The sequence below is a fragment of the Mixophyes fleayi genome, chromosome 6 (assembly GCF_038048845.1).
Source record: "Mixophyes fleayi isolate aMixFle1 chromosome 6, aMixFle1.hap1, whole genome shotgun sequence".
NCBI classification, from domain to species: Eukaryota; Metazoa; Chordata; class Amphibia; order Anura; family Limnodynastidae; genus Mixophyes; species Mixophyes fleayi.
Genome location: NC_134407.1, coordinates 2,753,093 through 2,763,552, shown reverse-complemented (window position 1 = coordinate 2,763,552; position 10,460 = coordinate 2,753,093).

Here is a 10,460-nt window from a genome sequence, read left to right as displayed (position 1 = left end):
TCGTCGGTATAAAGCAACTGCGGAGTGTAAGACTATTGCTGTAGGCAGAAGAGAACTTCATGTCCCAGAGTCTGGATAGTTGATGAGTTCAAAGAAATAGTTTATGCAAGAAGTCAAATGAACCGATTCTGAGTTGAGTATGAGATCCTGTTACAACAATCACAATCCATGTACATATAACTTTTATTACATTGTTTTGTTATTTGCTCTTTGTAGTTTTATTGCTGTTTTTGTGACATTGACTTTTGCTTTGATTTTTTCTGATAAACTTCCCCGTATTATTACATGCAGACTGACCCAAGCTCTTATTACAAGCAGCACCCACACTCTGACATCACCAGCCGGTGCCCCAGGAACTTCATTGTGTCATATAAGCCTCTCAGTCCTCTCAGCAGCAACGCTTTACACTAAAAACATTACATTTTGTAGCACATTTAAATGTAATGTTGCAAAAACTACTAAGGCCGAACAGGAGCGGAACATTGTGTATCAGGTGAAATTGGTCATGTTAGACTACAAAATGCCCCTGAATAGTATAAAACTGAATTACACAGGTCCAGTAAGGCCTATGGCGGTAATTCTATACAAGTGGAAGAGTCAGAAAATCTTCTTAAAAACACCTGTGCTCCACTATGCAATTATATGTATAATATATATATATATATATATATATATATATATATATATATATATATATATATATATATTCTATTAAAATCCTTCATTTAGGATCGGAACAATTCACCAACAACCATAAACATTTGTAAGATTGTGGTGTAGACTGTATGGAAAGATTCATATTATCAGTGGTAGATCTATGAAGACTTTTCATAATCTCATTTCCAGTTTTGTTTTTATTTGTAAGAGATGCACAAAGTACAATGATCACACAATAAAATACCCCAAAATACAGACATGAGGAATAAACTATAACTACTATTCCCTTTAGCAGGGGCTTGCAACACTCTGTGCAGGTCCATTCAGCAGTGACAGTATGCTGCCTGGCTGCTCTGATTGTGTTTTAAACACAATTAGAGCAGCGGGACAGCACATTATCACTGCTGAACGGACCTGCACATACTGTGCAGCCGTCAGCAGCCTTAGAAGTCGGAAAGGGGGCGGGGCCTAAATCCCCCCCCCCTACATCGCCCGGGGTATAGTCATTTCCTAGATCCGCCCCTGGGTCGGAGGGGAGAGATGACAAATCCCACCAGACCAGGGACCACCATACTTTAAGAGTTGGAGTAATACATCTGTGCTTACTTATTTCGCCCAACGTGACTTCATGAGGGGATGATCCACATAGCTAGAGAGTTCATTTAAATAGCAAGGTGCATGTGCCAAATGGCTTCTCCAGCGTAGAAATAGTTAAAATGATGTGTATAAATAATATATATATATATATATAATATTTTTCTCTGATGTGTATAAATGTTTATAAGCTGGGAAGAGATATGGGGATAAAAAACATTGTATATAAAACATATTTCACATGTTAAAATATTCTTTTGATAACTTAAAAATATGCTGATAGGTAATCCAAATTGCAATCTTGTTAGCAGTGAACTGTACAAAACATCATCTCTTGGGAAAGTCGCTTCAAACAGTATAAAACAATGCGGAGAACTTAGTACATAATAGGAATCTCCCTCTCTATTTCTCATCGTGGGGGGGGGGGGGACGGACGGACGTGTCCAGGACTGATTGTTTCTTTACAGTCCCAATCTGCTGGGTTCTTGAATGGTAAGGACCTGATGTCCCTTTTGCCTCATAGAGACACTAGGAATAACATTCTAGACAGGGGAAATAGGATTAGTATTCAAATACCCAGGAATGAGAAGATTTCCACTTGATGAACTCTACGCATTTCGCCTTTGTTCAGACTACCTCATGAAGCTATATCACCTATTTGAACATTATTCTATTATTATTACTGCAACATTATATAGTAATAAATGAATGTATGAAGCATGCGTCAGCTGGACCAATTGACCACTTCACTTGTGTCGGACAAACAGTTCCAGTTTAGTAGTTTATTTGAAAATGGTCGGTCATTCATACTAGCTGATAAAATGCAGATTCATAAAAGCTGGTACATATATCTGTAAAGTTGAAAAAACACATATAAATAGGGCCATAAGGAAATAATATTAACCAACAAAGTCTTAATCTAATATAATTAGTTATTAATGTGCCATTTTGGACCATTATATTAAGAATTTGGAAAATAAATGGCACATGAAAAGATATTATCATAAACTACATAATGAAGGTAAAGTTCAAAAAAAAATGTTTTTCATATATGCACTATAAAAGAATGTCAAAATTAATATATATGATTCAAAAGTGCACAAAGAAGAGAAAAACCTGAGAATATACAATAGACACACCACTCAGACACGCCCCTTATACACACATCCATTAGACACACCCCTCAGACACGACCCTCATACACATCCATTAGACACACCCCTCAGATACGCCCCTCATACACACCCATGAGGCACACCCTCAGACACGCCCCTCATACACACCCATTAGACACACCCCTCAGACATGCCCCTCAAACACACACTTTAGACGCACCCCTCAGACACGCCCCTCATACACACCCATTAGACACACCCCTCATACATGCCCCTCAAACACACACTTTAGACACACCCCTCAGACACGCCCCTCATACACACCCATTAGACACACCCCTCATACATGCCCCTCAAACACACACTTTAGACACACCCCTCAGACACGCCCCTCGTACACACCCATTAGACCCACCCCCTCAGACACGACCCTCATACACACCCATTAGACATACCCCGCAGATACGCCCCTCATACACACCCACGAGGCACACCCTCAGACACGCCCCTCATACACACCCATTAGACACACCCCTCAGACATGCCCCTCAAACACACACTTTAGACACACCCCTCAGACACGCCCCTCGTACACACCCATTAGACACACCCCTCAGACACGCCCCCTTATACACACCCATTAGGCACACCCCTCAGATATGCCCCTCATACACACACTTTAGCCACACCCCTCAGACACGCCCCCTTATACACACCCATTAGACACACCCCTCAGACACGCCCCTCATACACACCCATTAGACACACCACTCAGACACGCCCCTCAAACACACCTATGAGGCACACCCTCAGACACGCCCCTCATACACACCCATTAGACACACCCCTCAGACATGACCCTCCTACACACCCATTAGACACACCCCTCGGACACGCCCCTCATACACACCCATGAAGCACACCCTCAGACACGCCCCTCATACACACCCATTAGACACACCCCTCATACATGCCCCTCAAACACACATTTTAGACACACCCCTCAGACACGCCCCTCATACACACCCATTAGACACACCCCTCATACATGCCCCTCAAACACACACTTTAGACACACCCCTCAGACACGCCCCTCATACACACCCATTAGACACACCCCTCAGACACGCCCCTCAAACACACACTTTAGACACACCCCTCAGATACGCCCCCTTATACACACCCATTAGACACACCCATCAGAACCTTAAGTTCAACTTGTACAAAAAGCTTTTATTTCGTGAGTTACAAACACAATTGCTATAGAGTATCATTTAAACTTGAAGAACCTACCTAATACTTAGCTAACATTAGTTGTTTGCCATGATTGTGTGTCACAATGAGAATAATGCGGTGTAAACCTTTGTAGTAGTAACACATTTAGTAATTGTCACTGGTTTGACTTGTGTCAACATAATTACTTGTGTAAAAAACATACGGCCTAAATTGTGATCGATTTGATAACCATATAATGACCTTTCTGCGTGCAGGACTCATCTCTGAGCCATGTGATTATAATGTCTGCCAGATTTTATAAGTACTTATTATCTGTTATACAACAATACAAATGGTGTCAATGAACTTGATTTATCACTAAAATATTGGCACTGACTGGACTCTCCGCCTGCCAGGGGACATTGCACTTTGTAGATTAGTGTTTGGGATGTTTGTCTGAGTTTATATCTTAGTAATGATAGACAAGCAGAACATGGGCCAGTATTATCTTTACATTGTACTTTCTGGTTTGTTTGTGACAATTTAATAATGTTTCTTTTTGTGTAGATTTTAACAAAGTAGAAGAACATTTTCTGTCTATTATCTGTCTGTGTGCAGTGACCTGATATGTGTTTTGTTACTTTAGTCTTGTAAGGTTTATTAGGTAATTAGTTATTAGATAAGTTTTAGATAAAGAAGTTGAACCCTTCTGACTGAGATATTGTTAGTTAGGCTGTGCGGGCCGAGCGATTGCTGCGATCGTCCTCCTGCTATTTCCCCATGTTGCCGGGTGTCCCTGGGTGTAATGAAAGGCAGCGCTGCCAAAAGGTTTCTCCGCATCGCTCCCACGCCAGGCTCTTGGCAGCGCTGTGACATTACGACGCTGCCAGTGGAGCGAAGCCAAGAGGCTCCAGGAAGGAAGAAGAAGTGGAGATGAGGACAATAAGAAGAGAAGAAAAGGTATTTACAATAAAATGAATGGAGAGAGGGCTGGAGCAAATGGGGGCAGAGAGGGCTACGGTAAACCTTAAGAGAGGGGCTGGAGAGAATGGGGGTGGAGGGAAAGAGGGCTGCAGGAAATGGGGGGGGGGAGTGGGCTACAGAAATTGGTGGGGAAGGGGCTTATGCGACAAAAGCTGGTGGGCAGGGGGACATGTGTGAAAAAAGCTGGTAGAATGAAGGTGGCATTTGTGACAAAAGCTGATGGTGGCATGTGTAAGAATAGCTGGTGGGCAGGGGGACATGTGTAAGAATAGCTGGTGGGCAGGGGGACATGTGTAAGAATAGCTGGTGGGCAGGGGGACATGTGTAAGTGTAGCTGGTGGGCAGGGGGACATGTGTAAGAGTAGCTGGGGGGCAGGGGGACATGTGTAAGAGTAGCCGGTGGGCAGGGGGACATGTGTAAGAATAGCTGGTGGGCAGCGGAGAACCCAAGGTTCTGTCTGCTCTTGGTATATATAACAAGGGTTCTGGTTCATAGAGGATCTCACAGAAAACAGGTGAATGTGGCATGTACATTGCTTGCACTGATAAGTGAGTAATTGGTTGGTGATTGCATAGGTACCCACTTCTCACCCATCAAAGTTACAGTACTCACATGGCACAATGCTCAATGGTTTTGAAAGATTACTCTATATAGTAAAATGACAAAATTTTCACACAAAGTCACAGAACACGTCTACTACATATGGCGCAATTTTTTGATTCATATTTTGTTTGTCTACTTTTGCAACTTTATTTTTGCCTTATATATTGCATTAATGGTGTCCCTCCTAATGCTCTAAAGCTACTTTTCTAGCCAGGATTCAATCTGTGAATGTTACCAGCGAGTAAAAAATGATTTACTTTTTAATATAGATTTTAGTATCTCTAGTAATCTGACTAATGTATAGGAAAGTGTTCTATGTTATATAATGTGTTTTCAGGTTAGTGGAATCGATATGTTGTGTCCTTGCTTGTCAGTGGCTGCAGATTTGCCCTTGTCAGTTGACTACGTCCTTGGCTCGTCGTGTGTACCAGCCAGATGGTTCACACTGGTTTATATATAACATTGTATGTATGTGGGTCAGTCAGCAAATGCACACAGCTCATGTCTGCAAACATTATAATATATACATAGCAGAACTAGAATTAACCTGAACTTTCTTCAATTAATGTGTTGCACTAATGGAATAATAATGTGGTATGAGCAGGGCTGCCAAGAGGAATTCAGGGCCCCGGTACAACAAATTCATGGGGGCCCCCTCATAGTCGAGTAAGCCCAAAAATGTTTGCGCCGCCTAGCGGCGGCGCAAGCAATTACGGGGGTGTGGTCATACATTTGGGGGCATGTCAATGTGTCGTGGGGGCGTAGCTAGCCTAAATGGCGCCGCAAAATAAATTCGGGGGTGTGGTCATACATTGGGGGGCGTTGTCCACTTTCAAGATCACAGACCAAGCTTTCCCATAGGTCCCCACTGTCCCTGATATTCAAGGATTTTCAAAGATTTATCTATTTTTATTGTATTGATCAATTGCACAATAAAAAATTTTTTATGTTACATGTAGTTCTTAACATCTATCCCTACTCATATTTTTAGGCTTTAGAAGTTATTATTTGTTGAAAAAGAGTATTTAAGAGGCAAATTAACATTTTTGCAACTACTATGTCCTGCTGATTTGGATACCTAATTGCACTACATAAATATACTGGATCACATATAAAGAACTGTGATTATGTATTTAACTAAAATGAAGCTTGCTTAAGACCAAGCGGATATAATTGTTCCCATAGGTGTCTCATGTGTTTTTATAAGCACACAGCTTTCTACCTCTGGATTAAGGGCCTATACAGTTATTATTTATATATATATATAATCCCCCAGATTATTATTTTCAGTCTATCTTTACTTACCTTTTCTTAGCTTCTTTCTTTTCTTTTATTCTGTCTTCTTTTCTTTCTTCATGCTGCTTGCTTGGTCCTGTCCTGTGTCTGGCTGCGGCGCTCCTCACTGACTGTTGGGCGTGACTTGATGATGTCACGCCCAACAGTCAGTGTGACTAGAGAAGACAGGAGAGGAGGGACGCGGCGCCGCGATCACGTGGTGAGTATATATTTTCTTTTTTTTTTCTCAGCTCCCCCCACCAACGAACGAAACAGACCCCCTCCCCCCCCCCCCCCCCCCCGGAGAAAAAATAAAAATAGAAGAAATGAAAAATGAAAAAAAAAAAAACACAAGAAAAAAATGTTTAAAAAAAAATAAAAAAATAGTAGTGAAGGACCGGCCCGGGCCCCCCGGCGAGCCCGGGCCCGGGTAAAATGTACCCGCTCCCCCCCCCTCTCGGCGGCCCTGGGTATGAGCAGATACTATACGCCATGCAGATATCACCAGATAAATTTATATTACATGATAAGATATCTAGATGTATTGTATTTGTGTTTCACTGGGAAACAAGTGCTAACTCCAACATTCACAGGACTAAACCAACCTGTAGCCAATCAGATCACTAGAAAATTCATTGGGTTAGAAAAACATGTTGTCAATTAGAGCATTAGAACTGGACAATGCAATACATTATAACATTTACAGGACAAGTGCAAACTGTATCCAAATCAGATAATTAAGACATTCATAGAGCTAGACCAACCTGTACCCAATCAGATCAGTAGAACACTCATCTGACTAGACCAACATGTTGCAAATTGGAGCATTAGAACATATGATCCAGGCCAACCTGTAGCTAATCAGATGATTATAAAATGTACTGGACTACATTAATCTATAGCCAATCAGAGCATTAGAACATTCTCAGGACTAGACCAACATGTAGCCAATCAGAGCACTAGAACATTATCAGGACTAGACCAACCTGTAGCCAATCAGAGCACTAGAACATTCTCAGGACTAGACCAACCTGTAGCCAATCAGAGCATTAGATCATTCTAAGGACTAGACCAATCTGTAGCCAATCAGAGCATAAGATCATTCTCAGGACTAGACCAATCTGTAGACAAGCTGAGCATTAGAAAAGTCACAGAACTAGTGCAATCTGTATCCAAATCAAAGCATCCAAAATCTACAGAACCTGTAGCCAATCAGAGCATTAAAAAACATAGACGACCAGATCAATCTGTAGCCAATCCGAGTATTAGAACTTACAGAAGATTAGACCAACCAGTAGCCAATCCGAGTGTAAGGCTTTGAATAAATTGTAATATTCTGATAATAATATAGAACAGTGGATCCCAATAGCAGGAATAAAGATAAAATATTGTAAACAAAACTTAAACATTTATAGTACATGAAATATCAGACAGTAGAATAGTCCAAAAGGAAGCCAGGAATTGAGAAACCGAAGACTCATTAGCAAATGTCAAGGACTAAGAGGCAGAAGAATCAGTAGCCAATGTCAGGGCTAAACATGAGAGAATGAGTGAGATGGGAAGCAGGAACACCGGTTTAAAGAAGAAAGTTACACTGGTGATTTGCTGGTGGCCTGCAGTATCTTCTATCGGGAGAATTTAGTTGCCAACCTAGAAAGATGACCACTCTAAGGCACTCTTTGAGTTTCAAAATCACCTGGATGATCAGAGGTTGGTGAAATAATTTGAGGGACATGGCCTACGTGAATAGGTGCTCCTGCAGGTTAGCCAGTCAGTGTTGGATCATATTTTTGATCCTTGGGAATGATTCCCATGCACCAATTGTATTCCATAGAGCACTTAAGCCTAACGGGGCCCCAAGTGAGAGGCCAAAAGATATAATATGACTTATCCATTATTATCAATATGAGGCCCAGTTACTTAGTGACGTAGACAATGAGGTCCATGATGTAAAAACCAGTTGTTTGTAATTGGCTTTAGTCATTTCAAGATAAAAAGAGTTGTCCAGATGCAGGACTATTGGAGTGGTCGGATAACATTCCTTACTCCTGGACTTGACTTCCAAAGGCAATCGGCAGCTAGACTGGATTGGATTATATTTCCCCATTCAGATTCTTAATACTTAATTATATGTTTTCCTGGTTTTGTAATACAATGTTACATGATATATTCTGGCTTTAGAGCTTGAGAACTGGAGTATGAAAGAGTTTTCTAACATATGCAAAAAAAAGTTGTGACTTATCTTCGATAGCAGAAGGTGGATATTTGGGAGGCATGGTTAATATAACCTACGCTTCCATTATTTGTAAAGCTAGAGGTTAAAGCTATTCTAGTTAGGAAAGATATCTTTCTAGAGAAACATTAACGGATTATAGATTATGATGGCCGATTTCCACTGCTGTTTGATTTCAAGTGCTGTTTGTTTAAAGTGTGGAGTTAGATCCAGTAAGGATTGCTGTGCTGTGTTGAGAGAGTGATATAGTTTGGGGAATTATTCTGTGTGTTTATTAAGTGTCCCTTTTTTCTTCCAAATTATTATGTAACATATATGATCTCAATATATAGCATTTTTTCTTCATGTCTTGGCCCTGGGTAATCTGAGTTTGGGTGGACACTTTAACATTGTTCATTTGAACATACTCGACAGGCCATCTACATAATGAATCCTTCTATTGGGGTAACTATATTCCAAGATGAGACTATATGTGCCTGTCAAATACTCACAATACCCTTTCCAGTACAGATTTCTTACTAATCTCCTCTTCCTGTTCCCCAAGGGACATCCATGACACATATAGAGCTAATAGAAATCTCAGACCATGGATTGATATGGTTCCAGACAACCATTGGAGCTGATAAAGGACCATCTCGCCCATGCACTTTTCCTTAGGTCTGTTGAGCTGACACATTTTTCAGGGAATGCCGGAGAACACTCAGTAGAACTATCATGCGGAGAATCAGCAACATATTGATAACTCTGTCTTGTGTGTACTTAGACTATGCTTGGACTGGTTATATTGAAGTGTAATGCACAAAATACACCTACTGATCACTTCTCATGTCTAAAGAGTTGTGTGACCGACCCAGGTATTATTTTTTAAAGAGCGGGCGAGGCAGACAGAAGAATTGGATATTAACCTAGCAATTCCTTTATAAAGGGGACTTGCCACATTTTATTGAGATACTGTATGTTTTTATATTGCAATAAATATTTACAGTTCCCTGTATTTTATACCACCATATCCAGCTTTATTGTGTGATCATTCTGTACGGTTATTATCCGAGTTCTGCTTGTCAATGAAAATAAAGGAGCAATCTGCTGTAATCTCTTGTTGTTGAGGTTTATGGCTGGAGAAGGAAAAACATCTCTGATTACCATGGTCACACAGTGACCTCCATCCTCCATCTGATAAGACGTCTCTCCTCCCCCCTGGATGTATATTTCAGGATCTGGGACACCTGGAAGCATTACACAGAACGGCAGCTGTGGAATTAGATACAAGGTAAGTGATTGCCAACAGCGGACACCATGTCTGCCATATATATATATATATATAATTTCCATATTATAAATATGTTCTATTTAATTCTCTTGTATTTATTAAGTTATCACACGGAACTTTACAGTGAATATTGAATATCATGTTACTTTCTCTAATATATAAGATGCTTTATGAGACCATAGTTACTTTATAGCAATAAGAGGGTATATTTGCAGCGTATTAATAAGTAATAATATATCGTTTTATATGAGATCTTTGATTGCAAACTTCTGCAAACTGTCCCATGTCCCTCTCTTCTCCCCGTGTATATCCCAGTGTTGATGTATTTAGAGTAATATTAATGTATTTCCTTGTGTCAGTCACTACTGAGACTGGTCAGATCCTCGGTGCAGTCATTGTATTGCGGGTGTATGAGGGTACAGGATTGGAGAGGTTGGCACCATCCCGTTATCCAGGCAGAGACAGATTTCTGGGAGTCCCCTGCGTCTGCCACATTGGACAAGTCTCCAGCGC